Source organism: Etheostoma spectabile, chromosome 4 (assembly GCF_008692095.1).
Source record: "Etheostoma spectabile isolate EspeVRDwgs_2016 chromosome 4, UIUC_Espe_1.0, whole genome shotgun sequence".
NCBI classification, from domain to species: domain Eukaryota; kingdom Metazoa; phylum Chordata; class Actinopteri; order Perciformes; family Percidae; genus Etheostoma; species Etheostoma spectabile.
The window spans coordinates 34042760-34062210 of NC_045736.1; the positions used below are offsets into that span (position 1 = coordinate 34042760).

Sequence of the window (19451 nt, forward strand, 5' to 3'; positions counted from 1 at the left end):
ACACACACACACAGGCTTCTTTCTGTGCCTGCTTGGGCAATAACAAGGGCAGTACAGAGAGAGTGAAGGGTAAATGTTAGTGTGACTGCTGTGTTGTCTGGTCCTCTCTCTACACAAAGAGCCTCTTTGTGGTCCCATGTGGCTAATGCTGCTTTTCCATAGTGTTGCCTTAATTAAACATTAGGGTGTGTGTTGCTTATGGAACCAGGCTTGTTGCATAACATATAAAAAGGTAAGCAAGAAGACGTAAAACAGTTTGAGGGCCACTGCTGGAGCTCTTTTTACCAGACTGCAACAGAGTGTGCAGTAAAAACTAAATGAGCTTCTCCAACAATAAATCACAATAAATAAATAAATCATTATCCTAAAGAAGTTGGAAACCAGAAGAGCTGCCAGCCACTCCACAGGATTGACAAGCCATAAAACCATAAAGAGCCCCGGGCATTCCCACAGCGTTGAGTCAAATAATGGGATGATACATACTAGGTTGATAACCTTGACAAACATGGAATCAAGCACTCACACAGTTGGAATCCCTGGAGGGTTGCACCAAATATACCCAATTATTTGTGAACAAATCTGTTCAGCAAAACAGAAGGGTGAACAAACAAATAGGATACTTTCACGATGAAACCCTTTGATAGACGTTAAAGGTGTAAGTAAGTGATGTTAATCCAATACACTTTTTGTTAAAATAATCAAATATCTCATCACGGTCACCTAGCTCTCTATTTTCTGTGTGCACGGAAAAAAGCTGCTGTTCCTACACAGCCTTGGTTGTGTAAAGGCAAAACAAATGGAATGGTGCGCTCAAGCCAAACAACACTATTCCAGCCAATCAGCGTAGGCGGTGCGTGAAAGCAAGTGATGGGGGCTAAGGGGGAGATGGGGGAGGTGGTGGCTGGGCCAGGAGTTAACAAGAAAAGTTTGCAGATAAACAGCAAAAGAGGAAAGGGACTGAAGAAAACAAATTCAAAATATACATTTTTTAATCAGGAAAGGAGGAAGAGCGGTGTTAAGATCGTTGAGGCGCAGCAGAAACCTCAAATTTCAAAGGAATGAAAACTGGTAAGGCCACTCGTCGTTATTACTCAACGAGTGAGTAATAACGTTAGCTTTGCTGTTTTACGGTTTTCAACAAGTCAGTTTAACCTTGTCCGTTTGCTATTGTTTGTGATGGCTTCTCCCAACTGGTTGGTTTTACTGCAGAGCCAGCCGAGACACTAACAAAAGTGATGGCTTTGGAAATGTGCGTCCATGAATCTGAGATTCTAAAGGGGGGGGGGGGTGTTATTTGGTTGGCAGTTGAGTTCAAATATCAACAATCTTCCCGCAGCATCGCTTACTTCACCTTTAACAAGTAATACTTTTGCATCTTCTAGAAAATACACAAGAAGCTGCTTACAATCATTCAAACGTTGGTTTTTTTGGACGTTGGTTTGTTTAATGAAATGATGAAGGGCATGACTTGGGGACAATCTCTATATTAAACATTCCTGTTGACTTCCACAGCAGGCCACCTCTCTTCACCAGGCTCTGTTAAATGCCATTGATTTCTCTTGGATGAAACCATGTCTGCTGCTGCTGCTTTACCCCAGCTTTAGTCCTGCAGGCTGGGAGACGAACAACCCAAGAGCCAATTATGGAGCTCAGGAAAGGGATTTTAAGAGCTGCTTACAATGTAAATGTGGCTAATATTTCTGGATGTATAATCAGGGAGGGAAGACTGTGTGTGTGTGTGTGTGTGTGTGTGTGTGTGTGTGTGTGTTGTGTGTGTGTGTGTGGTGTGTGTGTGTGGGTGTGTGTGTGTTGTGCTGTGTGTGCGCGTGTGTGTGCGCAGCCCCTGTTTCACATAATCTAATGCAACACCATGACAACTACAGCGAGTTACCTTTCAGTGCAATACAGTCTAAGAATCATGACGCTGTCTGATGCTATGAGTAATCTCTCACAACAAACCTGCTCTGTCACATTAGACCACCCTGAAGGTGGACTTGCCATCGTGGTTTGGGCCACCCTTGGTGAGCACACCCGTATGAAGACACTGCCGGCTGGAGCAAAGCATGCTGGTCTGACAGAACTGACACACAGAGGAATGTCATAGAGAGGAGATGTAAATTAAAAAAGAAAAATAGATGAGTTCTCTGCACATTCCTGTCTAGAGTGCACAAATGTTGTTTACTTCCCAAATGACACTGTGTGTGTGTGTGTGTGTGTGTGTGTGTGTGTGTGTGTGTGTGTGTGTGTGCGCGCGCAGTAGAGAAAGAGGGAGAGATATCATTGTCTCTCACCTCGCCTGTTTTACAGGCAAGGTTTACAATGTGCTGAAGGACATGTGCATTGGAGATGCAGAGGGAAGGAAGGACTGGCAAGGAGGAGGAGGAGGAGAGGAGTAACGCCTCCTCTTCATTACCCATCCTATAAGACACATGTCTGTCAATCTCCCTCATACTGGGATAGAGCTGTGTGTCTTTCCTGAACACTAGTCTCTGATGTTCCCCCATTAGTTTCTCACCAATCTGATGTCAGAGTGATACCAGGCTGCATTAACAGACCCCCAAAGCGGTTTGGTGCCTTGCTGAAGTGCACCTCAGAAGTGCCCAGAAGGTTAACAGGCAGCTGCCAGTCCCTAATCTGTACAGACCGATCCTTGCTGGACAGGGTGGGAAATTAACTTTTTGCCACTCCACAGGATGCCAAATTTTACCAGCCACTTTTACCAGATTTCAAATGTATAAAAGAAAGTGCACTAGCATATTTTGAATTGCTTCAATACATTATTTTGTATTATTAATACATATTTTATTAATATAAGTGAATAAAAAGTGATGTGAAGAAAATTTAAAGCCTTTTTTGCAACACTCTGCTCCTGAGGTCCCATCTTTGCTGTATGGCTACGCACTTGATATGAGACTTGGATGAATTGTGGTCTTTTATTGCCTCTAATTTAAGGTTATCTGTTCCTCTAACAAACAAACTGTTTGCATTATCTGAAGACAAGTAGGTTTGAGAGTAAGTACAGTGCGTGGGCTGGTCATCTGTAAAGTAGGCTATAAGGTTGTGCCGATGGATGGTGATATACCCATCGTGATGCCACGCCACCACGTTCTGCGCCTCGGCTTGAACACAGCGGTCTCGAGCAAGAGAGGAAAGGCTTTCACTTTCCTTTATCCCCTCATCAGACTAACACTGTGGATACTACTTGTGTGCATCAATAAGTAGGTCTGGTGTTATGTAGGATTTATGAATGTACGTTAGCACCCTTGTGAATTAGCCTACTGTTGCTATTTTATGTGTGAGCTAATATATATGTTCATGTGCACTGCAAGAGTTAGGTTTTTGTTTATTGAATGTGTTATTCAGTTGTTATTCAGTGCAAATATAACCCAGAATGTAGTTTAATCTCAGTAATGATGGTATATTAGGTTATTACTGTCGCTCTGTTAAAGGCTAACGTTCCACTGTACTGTCGTTATGCAGATCACTGAGATCTGAGTGAGGCTAGACTTTACGGCACCGTAGTTATGTGAATGTTAGTTTTTCCAGTAATGTTAACAGTTAATAAAAATCCATTTAATTTACATATTGGGGTGCCTTGAAATTTGTCTAGCTTCCAAAAAGAGACATGACTAAAAACGTTTGAGAGTAACGTTTGCAATAACTGAGTTTATTTTATATAATCTTTACTTTAAAAGGTATTCTCTGGAGGAGTTGTCACTTGGTGTTTTTAAACAGTGTTCAAAGCTGGCCCCTCTTTCACAGCTCAATAAGTGAGTAGAATTTTCTAATTTAGACTAAAGCCTGACCAATATATCGACGGGCCAATATTATCGGATGATATTAGGCATCTCCCAAACTACCCGATCGGTATCACCATTTGGCAGATAAAAATAAAATGATGATTCTGATGAATTAATATTTATAAAATAAAAACGGCCGTCAATCAAGTTATGAGTGTTGGCGTTGCATAGTTTGTCCACCAGAGGGAGCTCTACAACATCCCTGTTGGCAACTGTAATTATTTTTTTTTTGTTATTGTGTTTTTGTTCAAAAGGACTTTAAGTTTCATATCTTGTTTGTATTTTTATACATTTTATTTATCAGAACTTTTATATATTTTGATGTTCCTCTGTTCTGTTGTGACAAAACAAACTATTATCATATTGTTTTAGTGAGAACTCCACCTACAAAATTACCTACAAATAACTTATGTTAGGGAAATCTGTTTATGTTTTGTTATGCGTTTCTGGATTGTGTTTTGTTTTTTGTATTCAGTATATCAGCCAATATATCTAAATATCGGATTGTTAAATAACTAAGTATTAGTATAGGCATCAGCCTTAAAAATTATTCATAAGTTGGGCTCTAATTTCTGTGATATGCCACTATTACTCAGGTTTTAGAAGCATTCTTTGGACCTGTATACAGCAGATTCAGAATCTGCATCTCAATCAGGATTTTTACTGCAGTTTGTGACAGTTTACAGCCTCTTGCCTGTTTACGGCTTACGGTTGACAGCTCTGTGCGTTGCTATGGTTGTTGTACACAAACCAACCAACCAGCGGCCTGTTTAACCTCGCCCGTTTGCTATGGTTTGTGAAGGCTGCTCCCAACTGGTTGGCTTTACAGCATATCAACAGTAGTTTGCTAATCCACAATCTAACGTAAACTAATTCTAATTTGATTCTGCCATATTTCATTTAGTCAGCAGTGACACTAACAGAAGTGTTTGCTATGGGAATCCATGAATCTAGGAGGGTGCAGATTCTGAAGGGATGGTGTATTTGTTTGGCAGTTCAAATATCAACGATCTTAGCTTACTTCACCTTTAAATAGTACAGCATCTCTCAAGCTCTTGGCATTCAGAGTCAAATGCACACACAGAGAACATTTCCCTCTTAGATCCAGCCTCACCTCCTGCTGGGAATATACAGTAAAATCTGCATGGCACAACATGCTTTTAAAAAGAGAACATGAAGGAATGTGGTTTAAATCATTTCGGTTACACTAGACAATAGGGAATGTAAAATGTTTAAAAGGTCTTGAGGATTTATCTACGTTTGGAAAGAGCATGACTTTTTTCCTCCGAGAAGCACACAGTGGGGTAGCCTGTTTAAGCTATAGCTGAAGTGTTATAGTGCAGTGTTTTGGGGAGACGTTGAGCCATATTTTTGTGGGTCTTTTCAGCAATTTGGTGTCTGCTTAAAACGGGCATTCAACAAATGAGGTTTGAGGAACTGAAAGGCTTTCATTTAAAAAGGAGCAGGGGGGTTCCACACTCTTTGTAAGGCAGATGATAACATTGGCAGGCTTACATTGTATACAACCTTTATATTCTTTAGTACTAACCAGGCTGTGCCCGTAAAACAGTAGAGAAAACCTGAGCTGGGGTTTGTTTGAAATGTTTAGTATTAGTGCCAAAATAAAACCTTTTGGTACAGATAACAAAACCTTTTTCCCTCTCCAGAATAACGTGAATCTAGTCAGCTACGTGAAACAACCCTAGTCAGTGCTATTGTATCACATCATTTTACAATCTCTCCTGTGCATAATAGATACAAATTGTTGTTGCATGTTGCACATGCAGCTCTTTATTGAGAACATGGATTCTTCTATTCCACTGTCCAATTCACCTCTCATAGCACTGCAATGATTGTCTTGTCTATTTCTGAAGATTTTTCCTGATGTAAATCACAATTTTGATCATTTTATTCTAAATTCTATGTTCAGAGGCCCGTTTCAGAAAGCGGGTTTAATGAAAACTCTGAGTTGGTTAACCCTGACATGAAGGGTTTTTCATTTTGGAAAGGGAGGTTAATCAAACCTGGGGGAGGGACGGGACTCCAGCCAGTTTCAGAAAGAGAGGTAACTTAACCTCAGAGTCAGTTACTATGGTAACTGAGCCTGTGAACATAACCTGGTCGGGAGCAGGTTTTCTCTCAGTCTCCTCCCTCTGACACAGCACTCTTTAAATATGTCATTCATTCATTCAGCCTGTATCAGGCGCATTTTAGCGCAGTTTTGTTATGACAGGGTTGGTTTATTAAACTCTGTTAGGTAAAGTTAGAATATAAAACTTTTTTTTCCTCGAACATGTCCTTTTTTGACGATCCTGTTGATGAAGAAGCTGTATTACTTCAGAGTAAGTAAACTATACATCGGGAGATAATATTGAGGCCCCGACTATAGATGTATTTTCATTTCCAGATTACTACCTATTTATGTCGTATTGTTTTTTTCTTCACAGTCCATCAGATATGTACATTGTCAACTAGCTGTCCTGTCCATTAAGGGGTGGAAAAGCCCCAAAAATTATCTAAAAAAAGAAAGGGACATATGCTAATACTCAGCAATACTTGAGGAACTAAAAAGTACAATATTTGAAAGCATTGTTTTAGTATCAGTACACGGATCGTACAGGCTAAAACATTTATGCAGGAGAAGGTATGAAGTTCATGTCTGAGTGAGTGTAAATTTGTCCAGTGGTAAAGAAATCCAGTCAAGTCTCACACCTCCACCCTCCCTAACAGTCTCATTTATCATTGTGCTCTTGCACATGGGTTACCACACGCACACACTCACAAGGAGAAGCACACACACGTCTGCGCTGAATTCACCCAAAGGAACATCATTCACATCTAAATGAGGTCTGAGTGACCTGACCTTGAAAGGGAGGCAGCAGCCAGGACTTTACTTTCATCCGGCCATGAACACAACACCACATAGTTCGGAGGGGCAGCCAGGATTTTCACTGATATCACCCCAAATATTTCAGTATTTGGTACAAAGAGCTGAACAAAAAGAATCTGACCTGATTCAGTGTGTTCCTCCAATGACAAGATGAGGTTCGTCTCTGGCCTGGAGTCCCCGGGTTTGAGAAACGATGGCAGTAGAGGGTCACTCAATGGTGAGAGGTGGCTATATACACAGAGGAAAGGAAGACAAACTATAAAGTACAAATACCACTGAAAAGCAATAACACCACCCTTCAGGTCATTGGCATCTTTTTATGTAGCATGTAATCAGCATGTTGCACTTGAATGAGGGAGAGGATAAACATGTGTACCAAGTAACAAATCTATTTATCCATGAATGAACATTGTATTTAGAATATTACTACAGATACAAATGATAAGCAGACATTAAATAGTTAATTAATGAACAGAAGTGACAATACCTCAACATGTTTACATGAAGCTATAAAGATATAAACAGATCTTTTTGTTTTATACCTCTACTAATCTTTTCTGTTTTTTTCCAAGGGCAGCGAATTGTCAACTTTACCGGTTTAACCCATTTATATCATGAGGTCGGGCCAACAAAGACATCTCTGTATAATGCAACATCAAAAAAATCAAAACCACAGTTGACTCAGTGCCTCTCTAAAACAATTTCAACAAAATCAGAATATACGAAAGGATTTATTGTTGGATTACACTGCATTAGTTTTAGTTAGGTTTTCCTAATAAACTGGCAACAGTGTATACCCCACAGGATACATTGTAATAACTCTAACTATATATGTATATATATATATATATATATATATATATATATATGTTAGCATTGTTCTTGTGAGCATGTTAGCATTCTGACGTTAGCATTCACCTTAAAGAACAGCTGTACTTGACTACAGCTTTACAGAGATGCTAGCATGTTTGCAGATTCAGTCTTTTTTCACTCGTAATAGAATAATGTTTGCAGTTTTCCCGGTCTTCTCTTAACTAGAATAAACTTGTCACAGTATCTCTTTACCGGACATACAAACCCAAAACTGGCATCAGTCTTCATACAAGCGTGTTTCCCAAAATATTGTGATGTACCTTCTGAATTGCAAAGCTACCAGTCCAACATTCAGCACCACAACCCAGGGCCCCTTTGACACCAGTGTAGATTGAGCACCGCTTCAACATTGTTGGTAATGGGATCAATGAGATTACACAACGTAAGTTACACAGCTGCCCAGGCCATGATAAACTGGGATACACACACACACACACACACATATAAGGAATAAACAGTCTGGAGGTGAAGAAATTTAAAGCCTTTTTTGGCAACACTTGCTCTGAGGTCCCATCTTGCTGTATGGCTACGCCACTTGATATGAGACTTGGATGAATTGTGGTCTTTTATTGCCTCTAATTTAAGGTTTGTTCTCTATACAAACAACTGTTTGCATTATCTGAAGACAGTAGGTTGAGAGTAAGATACAGGTGCGTGTCGGCTGCTCCCTGTAACAGTAGGCATAAGGTTGTGCCGAGGATGGTGATAGATCCCATCGTGATGCCAGCCACCACGTTCTGCGCTGGCTGAACACAGCGGCCTCGAGCAGAGAGGAAGGCTTTCACTTTCCTTATCCCCTCATCAGACTAACACTGTGGTACTACTTGTGTGCATCAATAAGTAGTCTGGTGTTATGTAGGATTGAAATGTACGTTAGCACCCTTGTGAATTAGCCTACTGTTGCTATTTATGTTGGAGCTAATAAGTTACATGGCACTGCAAGAGTTAGTGTTTTTGTTTATTGAATGTGTTCAGTTGTTATTTCAGGGCAAAATAAACCAGAATGTAGTTTAATCTCAGTATGATGGTATTAGGTTATTACTGTCGTCTGTTAAAGGCTAACGTTCCACTGTACTGTGTTATGCAGATCACTGAGATCTGAGTGAGGCTAGACTTACGGCACAGTAGTTATGTGATGTTAGTTTTTCCAGTAATGTTAACAGTTAATAAAAATCCAGTTAATTTACATATGGGGTGCTTGAAATTTGTCTAGCTTCAAAAAGAGACATGACTAAAAAACGTTGAGAGTAACGTTTGCAATAACTGAGTTTATTTTATATAATCTTACTTTAAAGGTATCTCTGGAGGAGTTGTTACTTGGTGTTTTTAAACAGTGTTCAAGCTGGCCCCTCTTTCAAAGTCAATAGTGAGTTAGAATTTTCTAATTTAGACTAAAGCCTGACAATATATCGACGGGCCAATATTATCGGATGATATTGGCACTCTCCCAAACTACCCGATCGGTATCACCATTGGGCAGATAAAATAAAATGATGATCTGATGAATTAATATTTATAATAAAAACGGCCGTCATCAAGTTATGATGTTGGCGTTGCATAGTTTGTCCCACGAGGGAGCTCTACAACATCCCTGTTGGCAACTGTAATTATTTTTTTTTGTTATGTGTTTTTGTTCAAAGGACTTTAAGTTTCATATCTTGTTTGTATTTTTATAACTTTATTATCAGAACTTTTATATATTTTGATTGTTCCTCTGTTCTGTTGTGACAAAACAAACTATTATCATATTGTTTTAGGAGAACTCCACCTACAAAATTACCTCACAAATAACTTATGTTAGGGAAATCTGTTATGTTTTGTTATGCGTTTCTGGATTGTGTTTTGTTTTTTGATCAGTATATCAGCCAATATATCTAAATATCGGATTGTTAAATAACTAAGTATTAGTATGGCATCAGCCTTAAAATTCATAAGTTGGGCTCTAATTTCGTGATATGCCACTATTACTCAGGTTTTGAAGCATCTTTGGACCTGTATACAGCAGATCAGAATCTGCATCTCAATCAGAGTTTTACGCAGTTTGTGACAGTTTACAGCCTCTTGCTGTTTACGGCTTACGGTTGACAGCTCGTGCGTTGCTATGGTTGTGTACCAAACCAACCAAACCAGCGGCCTGTTATACCTGCCGTTTGCTATGGTTTGTGAGGCTGCTCCCAACTGGTTGGCTTTACAGCATATCAACAGTAGTTTGCAATCACAACTAACGTAAACTAATTCTAATTTGATTCTGCCCTATTTCATTTAGTCGCAGTGACACTAACAGAAGTGTTTGCTATGGGAATCCATGAATCTAGGAGGGTGAGATTCTGAAGGGATGTGTATTGTTGGCAGTTCAAATACAACGATCTTAGAGTACTTCACCTTAATAGTACGCACTCTCAAGCTCTTGGCATTCAGAGTCAATGCACACACAGAGACATTTCCTCTAGATCCAGCCTCACCTCCTGCTGGGAATATACAGTAAAATCTGCATGGCACAACATGCTTTAAAAGAGAACATGAAGGAATGTGGTTTAAATCATTTCGGTTACACTAGACAATAGGGAATGTAAAAGTTTAAAGGTTTGAGGATTTATCTACGTTTGGAAAGAGCATGACTTTTTTCCTCCGAGAAGCACACGTGGGGTAGCCTGTTAAGCTATAGATGAAGTGTTATAGTGCAGTGGTTTGGGAGACGTTGAGCCATTTTGTGGGTCTTTCAGCAATTTGGTGTCTGCTTAAAACGGGCATCAACAAATGAGGTTTGAGGAACTGAAAGGCTTTCATTTAAAAAGGAGCAGGGGGGTTCCACAATCTTTGTAAGGCAGATGATAACATTGGCAGGCTACATTGTATACAAACTTTATATTTAGTACTAACCAGGCTGTGCCCGTTAAAACAGTAGAGAAAACCTGAGTGGGGTTGTTTGAAATGTTTAGTATTAGTGCCAAAATAAACTTTTGGTACAGATAACAAAACCTTTTTCCTCTCCAGAATAACGTGAATCTAGTCAGCTACGTGAACACCCTAGTCAGCCCAGAAGGTTAACAGGCAGCTGCCAGTCCCTAATCTGTACAGACCGATCCGTGCTGGACAGGGTGGGAAATTAACTTTTTGCCACTCCACAGGATGCCCAATTTTACCAGCCACTTTTACCAGATTTCAAATGTATAAAAGAAAGTACACTAGCATATTTTGAATTGCTTCAATACATTATTTTGTATTATTAATACATATTTTTATTAATATAAGTGAATACAAAGTGATGTGAAGAAAATTAAAGCCTTTTTTGCACACTGCTCTCCTGAGGTCCATCTTTGCTGTATGGCTGTGCACTTGATATGAGGACTTGGATGAATTGTGGTCTTTATTGCTCTAATTTAAGGTTATCTGTTCCTCTAACAAACAAACTGTTTGCATTATCTAAGACAAGAGACACCACACACACACACACACACCCACACACACACACAACTGTGCCATCAATTCCCAGTGCAATTAGTCCAAACACAAATAACAACCACCAAGGTAACAGACAGAGGATGTGTAAAGAGGAGGTGGGAGGGTGGAGGAATGATTAGGAGCTAGAATAGACAGGTTGTGGGGCTTGATTTAGTCATCCCAACTGTTGTGGTGAGATCAAAACGCACCAGTGGTCCTGTTCTGCATCCATTTCTTCCCCCCCCGTGGCAGGGCAAGGGAGCTGGAGGAAAAAAAACGATGTGGTGTGTGTGTTGTGTGTGTGTTGTGGTGTGTGTTGTGGGTGTGTGTGTGCATAATACGCCTTCTGTTCCAAAAACAAGGGAATAAGAACTACATTAAAAACACAATAGACACCCTCCCACCCCCATCAGTCCCTCCTGCGTGTTGCAACTACCAGAGAGAGAGTGTGTGTGTGTGTGTGTGTGTGTGTGTGTGTGTGTGTGTGTGTGTGTGTGTGTGTGTGTGTGTGTGTGTTGTGTGTGGTGTGGGTTTGTTGTTTTGTGTGTGTGTGAGCATAGCAGTTATTTACTGACCAAACTGAAGTAGTACATCACAAATTTCAGCCTGAGAATAATTAATGTTTTGAGAGAAGCTGGGCCTCAGGATTTAAGCCAAGACTTGCACTTCCTGTGCTACCTTTTACCTGAAACGCAAAGGGTTTTGTAGTCCTTACCTCTCACATGAAAATTTAAATTAAGAGTGGTTTGGCCTCTACAGTACCGTGGAATACATTAAACTAAAATATCTGCCATTTGTTACAGCGGGTAACAATAAGAATACTGAAATGATAAAATGGTGTTTTTTTAAAATGAAACCATGTAAACCTATTCTGGTATAACCTCAAAATACAATTACGAAAGAGAAAATTAGCATATTATGGGAGCTTTAATTTTTTCATCATGTTTTGAGACTGCCATGGAGGGTAAAGCAAGAAGACATTAAGGTTACTGAATAAAGTTGGTGCCATAATAAACCGAGATCATTTTCCCCTAAACCCAAACATGAACATGCCCAATTGGAACATACAATCAGCCTAAACTCCTTAATATCTTCATTTTACTGCTTAAAAACAGGTCCACACTTTAATAAAGAACCACTCTTTTGTATTATCTTAAAACCTCTGTTCACATTGCTTGCTAAATTAAAATTAATCCACTTAATTTCCAGAAATACTTAACGTTTAAACTTGTCCTTTTGTAGCCGTTTTAAACTTTAATGACTTTGAATGTCATGTAAACATAAAATACATTAAGTAACCAGTGCCTTAAGAAGGCATTCTAAGTCTTTTTTTAATACTTCATCCTACTGTTTTCCTAATAACAGCTCCCCATGTTTTTAATGTACTTTTTAATGTACGCGGGTGTGTTGAAGACAGCTCCCTGTTGGTCAAAAGCACTCGGGTGGGGAAGATGAGTTTTATGTGTCCCTGTCACCCAGTTTCTCTCTCTTGCAGTCATACTGCCTTTGCTGTATCTGCTGATAAATCCGGAGGAAATCTAATTCTGCTGTTTTTGTACATCCCCTATTTCTTTGCCCTTGTGGCTCTAGGGATGTTTTCTCTGCCTTTGTAGTTTAGACACGTCACAATAACTGTTCTTGGAGCAGTGTCGGGTTTTTGGTTCGTTGTGATTTGGTGAGCACTCTCTAGAACAAGGGGCGATATCTTCAGAAGATCTGCTATCCATTTCTCCTTATAAGAGCACGGGCCAGAACCTCTCTCTCTCTCTCTCCCCCTTTCTCTCTCTCTCTCATCTCCTCTGTCGTGGACATGCATTGTTCAGCCTCAGCAATGCGTCTGCTGCATTCTTTAATGTCAGTTTAAACATTTGTAATTACTTTCAGTAAACCCTCCATCTCAGAGTAAAAATCGTGTCCACGACTTCTACTGCCCTTCCTCACCTAAGTCAGCTTGCCCTCTTCATTAGCGAGCCCTCCAGCTGTTTTATATTTGTCTTCAGTCACTTTCACTTTCACTCTCATATATACTTATCTCATATTAACTTGTATTGTTTCAAGCTGTGGTACTTTTACTCTAAAACAGTATTTGTTATAGAAATAGGATGAGGAGCCACATCTGCTCACCACACTGCCGAAACTGGAAGTCTCAATTGCATCATTATTTATTCATTATATAGTCTAGCAGTAAAGTGTGAATTATGGTTGTGCGGAGGCTCCACTCAGCGTTTTTGCTGTAGCTTACGTAAGAGACCTGAAGTTTATACTTGTGTGTGGGGAGTGTGTGATAGAGTGAGTGAGAGAGTGACGGTGATTAACTTGGGCGCAAATACAGACTCTAGAGTCATAGTGAGAAAAGGAACATTGATATAGGAAAACGGGTCAGTTTGACCCAAGGACGACATGAGGGCTAATGACCATGATTTCCTGCTTAAAATCAGCATGTTAGCATTGTTGTGAGCTTGTTAGCATTCTGACGTTAGCATTCACCTTAAAGAACAGCTGTGCCTGACTACGGCTTCACAGAGATGCTAGCATGTTTGCAGATATAGTCTTTTATCACTTGTAATTTAGATTTTATGCGGAAGCATAAATCACGCTTAAAAGGTCCCATAACAAGGTGCTCTTTGGATGCTTTTATTTAGACCTTAGTGGTCCCTAATACCATATCTGAAGTCTCTTTTATATAGACCTTAGTGGTCCCCTAATACTGTACCTGAAGTCTCTTTTATATAGACCTTACTGGTCCCCTAATACTGTATCTGAAGTCTCTTTATATAGACCTTAGTGGTCCCCTAATACTGTATCTGAAGTCTCTTTATATAGACCTTAGTGGTCCCCTAATACCGTATCTGAAGTCTCTTTTATATAGACCTTAGTGGTCCCCTAATACCGTATCTGAAGTCTCTTTTATATAGACCTTAGTGGTCCCCTAATACTGTATCTGAAGTCTTTTCCCCAAAATTCAGCCTTGGTGCAGAATTACAGCCACTAGAGCCAGTCCCACAATGAGCGTTCCTTAGAATGTGCCATTTCTGTGCCTCTAGCTTTTGAGGAGAAGAGAGGGGGGTGGGAGCTTTCATTTTCTCAAAGGCAGAGCAGGATACCCAGGGCTCGGTTTACACCTATCACCATTTCTAGCCACTGGGGGACCATAGGCAGGCTGGGGTAATGCATATTAATTTTTAAAAAACCTCATAAAGTGACATTTTCATGCCATGGACCTGTATTAAATGAGTCACTGTAAATAATAAATTCAGTAAACCTGCATGACACTAAATGTAATAAATATCTTGCTCTTGTGTGCTTCCTATATGTAGTAAGTAATTAACTTGAACCATTTATTAAGATAACAGTGACATGTGTGTCTGTCCTGCTAAAGTCAAAACATTTTGAAAAGCATATTTTAACCTGCTTCTGGAGTCAGAATCTGACAAAACAGCTGGGGACACATGTATAAAAGACTTCCATACCAGACGATGGCGTTCGCCCAAAACTTGAAAAGTACCTATGCACAGAAATATTCACATGGTTGTTATCAGTGGGAAATAAGCTGTGCATTAAAACCAGGGTACACAAGCTTTTCATGCGTACGCAACACTTATACAGTGCATGACGCCCCTTGAGGAAAAAAAAGAATAGATTTCAGACAAAATCACAATTCCGCTCTCAAAATCTTTTCAAAAAGATTGGCAAGCAACTTTATTTAGTTTTGTGCTCACTTAATAGCTTTGACATTAACAAAATGTATAGAACACAGAGATGCACACACACAGGCAAATACACACACGATTAGTAGTGTCACTGCACTCCCTCACAGAGCTCATTGTTAACAGATCAATAAAGAAGAATAACTAACACAAACACTTTCTCTCACACACACACACACACACACACACACCTCTACCCATGCAGGATAAGTGCCGCTCAGTGTACTCTTGCAGGTTGCGGCAGGATAATCATTTTTGTTTGTGTATGTGTCTGGCTGGCCTACAAATACGCAGACAGGACAATACACTTCAGCAACCGAATACAACCACACCCTGACTCTGCCATAGACTGAACAAACACATATATGCTTGCTCTGGTCTACAGTGGCAGGGGGGAGTATATGTATTTGTCTGCTGTCATAAAGTTATTTAATGTCATAGCTGGCCCCGATTACTGCTCTCATTCTTACTCTTGCTAACTTTTATTTCTATACGGCATTTTATTAATAAAAGTCCTACCAGTTGTTTTCTCCATAAAGAAGAGGAGTTAGACAATGTGTTTAAATGTGGCCATGTTTAATCAGTCTCTGATGGGTCAACAAAACAGAACTGCGGAAAACCTATGAAATCCACATACATGCATCTGCACGTATGCATCCAATAAAAAGATTTTGAATCTTGCGGTCCCAAATCTGGAAGACTCAATTAAAGGGAGTGAGTGGCTTCTCACAGCAGCACTTCATTGTGTTGATGTGGTTCAGTCCCAAACCATGTTTGTCTTCTTTGTCTGAAACCCTCATGGGGCAGAACGTACTGTATTTGGATTGCTTGTTTAAAGGTTCACAACAACTCCCCTGTACTTTATCTTCCTCCCTCTTGTCTGTGTCTGTCTGTGTGTGTGTCTGTGTGTGTGTCTGTGTGTGTGTGTGTGTGTGTGTGTGTGTGTGTGTGTGTGTTTTTGAGGATGACTGTAGTGGTTATATGAAGGATTGACAGTCTATTTACACAGTCTCTCCCACACACTGGTATCAGCACAGTGGCATGACCAGCACCTATCATTACTATGTCCTCCCAGCTGCCAGTCAGTAGAGCCAGACTCATCGCAGCAGCTCCAGTATCATCTAGGCTGAGGCACTATGTAAATGTCAACACCAAAGAAAGGAAAAAAACATGTGTAAATACACACAAATATACAGTGAACTCAGAGACTTTAAACTCCAATCCATTTTACAATACTTGTTAACACTGAGGCTATATTCAGCATTTGAAGCTTCAGTGTCAGTGAATTTATATGTTGTGTCTCCTCATGCGGTTTGCGGATGTTTTACACAACTAGAAACAGCAGATGGGATAAAAAGTGTATTTTGTTCACAGGCTGGTCGCCACCCTCTGGAACTGTGGCCCTTGAAGGATCAGGTAACAGATGCACAAGCTGGGAGTAAATTAAAGACCAGTAAAAAACACACACACACACACACACCACACACACCACACACACCACACACACACACACACCACACCACACACACACACACACACACAACACACACACACACACACACACACACCACACACACACACACCACACACACACACACACACACACACACACACACACACACACGATTCCCAAATGTCTTCATTAATTCGTCTACAACAATAATAAGAGCCAATAATATGCACACACATGGCCTGAAAATGATGTCACACAGTTGACTCGTACTTCATATTGTCACCCTTCAGTTACACCAATTTAATTGTGCAGAGTTTGAATTACACAATTCCTTGTATGACACCATTGTAACTGTGGGTAAAATACTGGGATAGAGCGGGCCTGTGATTTCCATTCTTGTCCTCCTCAGAGCCAGCGCTGCACATACAGGGTGTTTCCAGGGTAGACACGCTGAGCAAGCTGTGAAGAGCCATGATCAGGCAACCAACTGCACAACTTGACTGTTTCCATTACAATATGGCTAGCAGGTAAAAGGTGTACCTGCCTTGCTCCCTAAATTCCAAACATTAAATTCCTTGCCTGAAATATTCAGCGAGCCATTTGCTTCCCTGCTGTTAGACTGTTTGAGACGCTGTCAACGGCATGGATAGAGCAGAACGAACCGCCTTTGAAACAACCTAATACTGGTTTCTAAAAGAATGGTACCCTCAGAATTCATTTTCCAGCCGCCCTAACTTTTAAAGGTCCTATGTGATGGAAATTTTACTTCATGAGTTTTTTAACATCAATATGCCCCCAGCCTGCCTATGGTCCCCCAGTTGATAGTAATGGCGATAGGTGTAAACCGAGCCCTGGGCTCTGCTCTAGAGAAATGAAAGTTCAAATGGGCCGATCTGACTCTTGCTCCTTATGAGGTCATAAGGTGCAAGGTTACCTCCCCTTTCAACCAAAATTTGTTTTGGTTAAAATCAACAATAATCGTGATAATTCCTCATGATTTCAATATTGATCAAAATACATGATTATTGTTTTGGCCATAATCCGGCAGCCCTACGTTACAGTGGAAATGTATGCGGTGAGGTAGGGTGTGTATGTCCTTTCATCCTTTGGTCTGTGTGCGTTTAACAGTGAGAAAAGCCTACTCTCATGGGGGCAAGCATACCTTATTGATCAGCCTCATGTGTTTACTGCCCCTCTGATATCATCTGGCCTCCATCCCTAATCTGTCCATTGTCTCTTTAATCCATTCTATCAATTTCTTTCTCTTCATCTGCGCCTCCGCGCCACACCCCCCACCCCACCACCCCAACACACCCACACCCACACACACACTTTCCTCATGGCCATCCCCTGTGCTGCCCTTCTTGTCTTTCCAATTTACCTGTTTCTCTGCATCTTTGCTCTTCTCAGTCTGTATTAATTTAGTCTTCTTGGATGGATGAGGGAAGGGCGAAAAAGAGGCAGAGTATGGCTGTTAAATGAAAGAGAGGTCAGGGTACGACAAGGTTGAAGATGGGAATTATTAGGAATATTATGTCTGAGAAGACTTCATCACATATGGAGAAATCTAATGAAACTATATTAATTTGAAAAGAGCGCACACCTTTAATGTTCTTAATCATATGAACATTCAAAATCTTGTAACAGATGGGAAAGCAATTTCACACAGCTGCTAAGCCAAAACCTCAGCAACGAACAAGCAAATAATCAAAACCAGCACAAAGCCACAGTGGAGCAAATGCTATCCTCTCATTTTATACATGTGAATAACAACAAAAATTAAGCTGCAAGCAGCGATGGACGGGCCCTCGCTAACCCGCGCCAGTCGGGGTACTGGCGGACGCCTCTCCTTGCGCCGCGCATTTGCGCGTCACTCGTACGCTGAAAATCGTCGCCAATGAAAAGGGAACTTCCCGCTGAGTTCATTGTACCTCACACAAGCCTATACTCATACAAGTCATTATCTGTGGAAGGGGCCGTGGCCGCATCATAGGGGGCGTGTCAACATCACCATAAAAAGAAGTCTCTGCTGAGTTTCATTGATACCTTACACAAACATCGCATACAGGTCACTATCTGTGGAGGGGCGTGGCCGCATCATAAAGGGGCGGTCAAACATCCCAAAAAAGGAATCTCTGCTGAGTTCATTGATACATCACACAAGCCTATACGTCATACAAGTCTTATCTGGGAAAGGGGGCGTGGCCGCATCATAGGGGGGCGGGTCAAACATCACAATAACAAGGGAGTCTCTGCTGAGTTCAATGACACCTCACATAAGTATCTACGTAAACGGTTTCAACTGTTATGAAGGGGGCGTGGCCGGAGTGACTGGGCGTGGTCTAATATATGGCCGCCTCAGTTAAGCACATGTAGCCACCACTTTCAAGTTTCATGTAAACGGACTGATCTTGTCATATAAGGCATATTTCCTGTTGCCAGATGGTGGCGCTATCTCCAAACTCCATATTGGCCGTAGGTGTCCTCAGGCCTGGACTCTGTGTGTTTGTGGGAATTTAAGCAATACGACACGTACACTGTGTTACAGCCAATTCATCTTCATCGCTAAACACCAAAATGGCCGCCATGCCACGCCACACCGTAACGAAAAGTTTTTCTTTTAATAACTTTTCATCGTCAACATCTTAGGATGATACACACCAAGTTTGAAGATGATCGGATAATCTCTAGGAGGATTCGTAAAGTATAGCACCTTGTCTTTTAGGACTACTTTTCCTGTTGCCACTAGGGGGCGCTATGACTTGAGCCAATAGCGGCGTGTAGATGTCGTCAGGGCGGACTCTGATGAATCGTGGAAGTTTCAAACCATCGGACACACGTACCGCTCAAGTTACACCCACTTCCTGTTTGGTGGCGAATCGCAACAAAATGGCGCCGCCCGCCACGGCCACGCCCTATGACGAAAAGTTTTTCTTTTAATAACTTTCATCGTTAACATGTTAAGATGACACACACCAAGTTTGAAGCTGATCGACGAAGCCCTAGGAGGAGTTCGTTAAAGTCGACATGTGGAATGGCCAAAATCGCACTAATTCGCACATTCAAACAAAATGGCGGACTTCCTGTTGGGTTTAGCGGGGGGCGACCATGGAGTTTTATGTCCGCCCTGCCATGATACATATGTGTACAAAGTTACGTGACTCTACGTTAAACATACTGCAGGGGTGATTTCGTAATATTGAGGTGGCCTAGCGAGCCATTTTTGTGCGGCCTATTCCCGAAACCATTAAAATACGTAAATTTTCACCAGACTTGATGCGACCGCC

At 40.9% G+C, this 19451-nt stretch overlaps 1 protein-coding gene across 4 annotated transcripts in view; it reads right to left on the bottom strand.

The window, feature by feature from the left end:
- The window catches only part of plxnb1b (plexin b1b), a 151043-nt gene that overhangs the window by 71450 nt on the left and 60142 nt on the right, over window positions 1-19451 (bottom strand). For 3 of the 4 annotated variants that reach the window (XM_032514565.1, XM_032514569.1, XM_032514566.1), the window contains one exon: window positions 6812-6918. The gene's annotated coding sequence lies outside the window, so the exon portion shown is untranslated. The remainder of the gene's footprint in view (window positions 1-6811; window positions 6919-19451) is intronic. The other variant, XM_032514568.1, reaches the window with a different exon arrangement.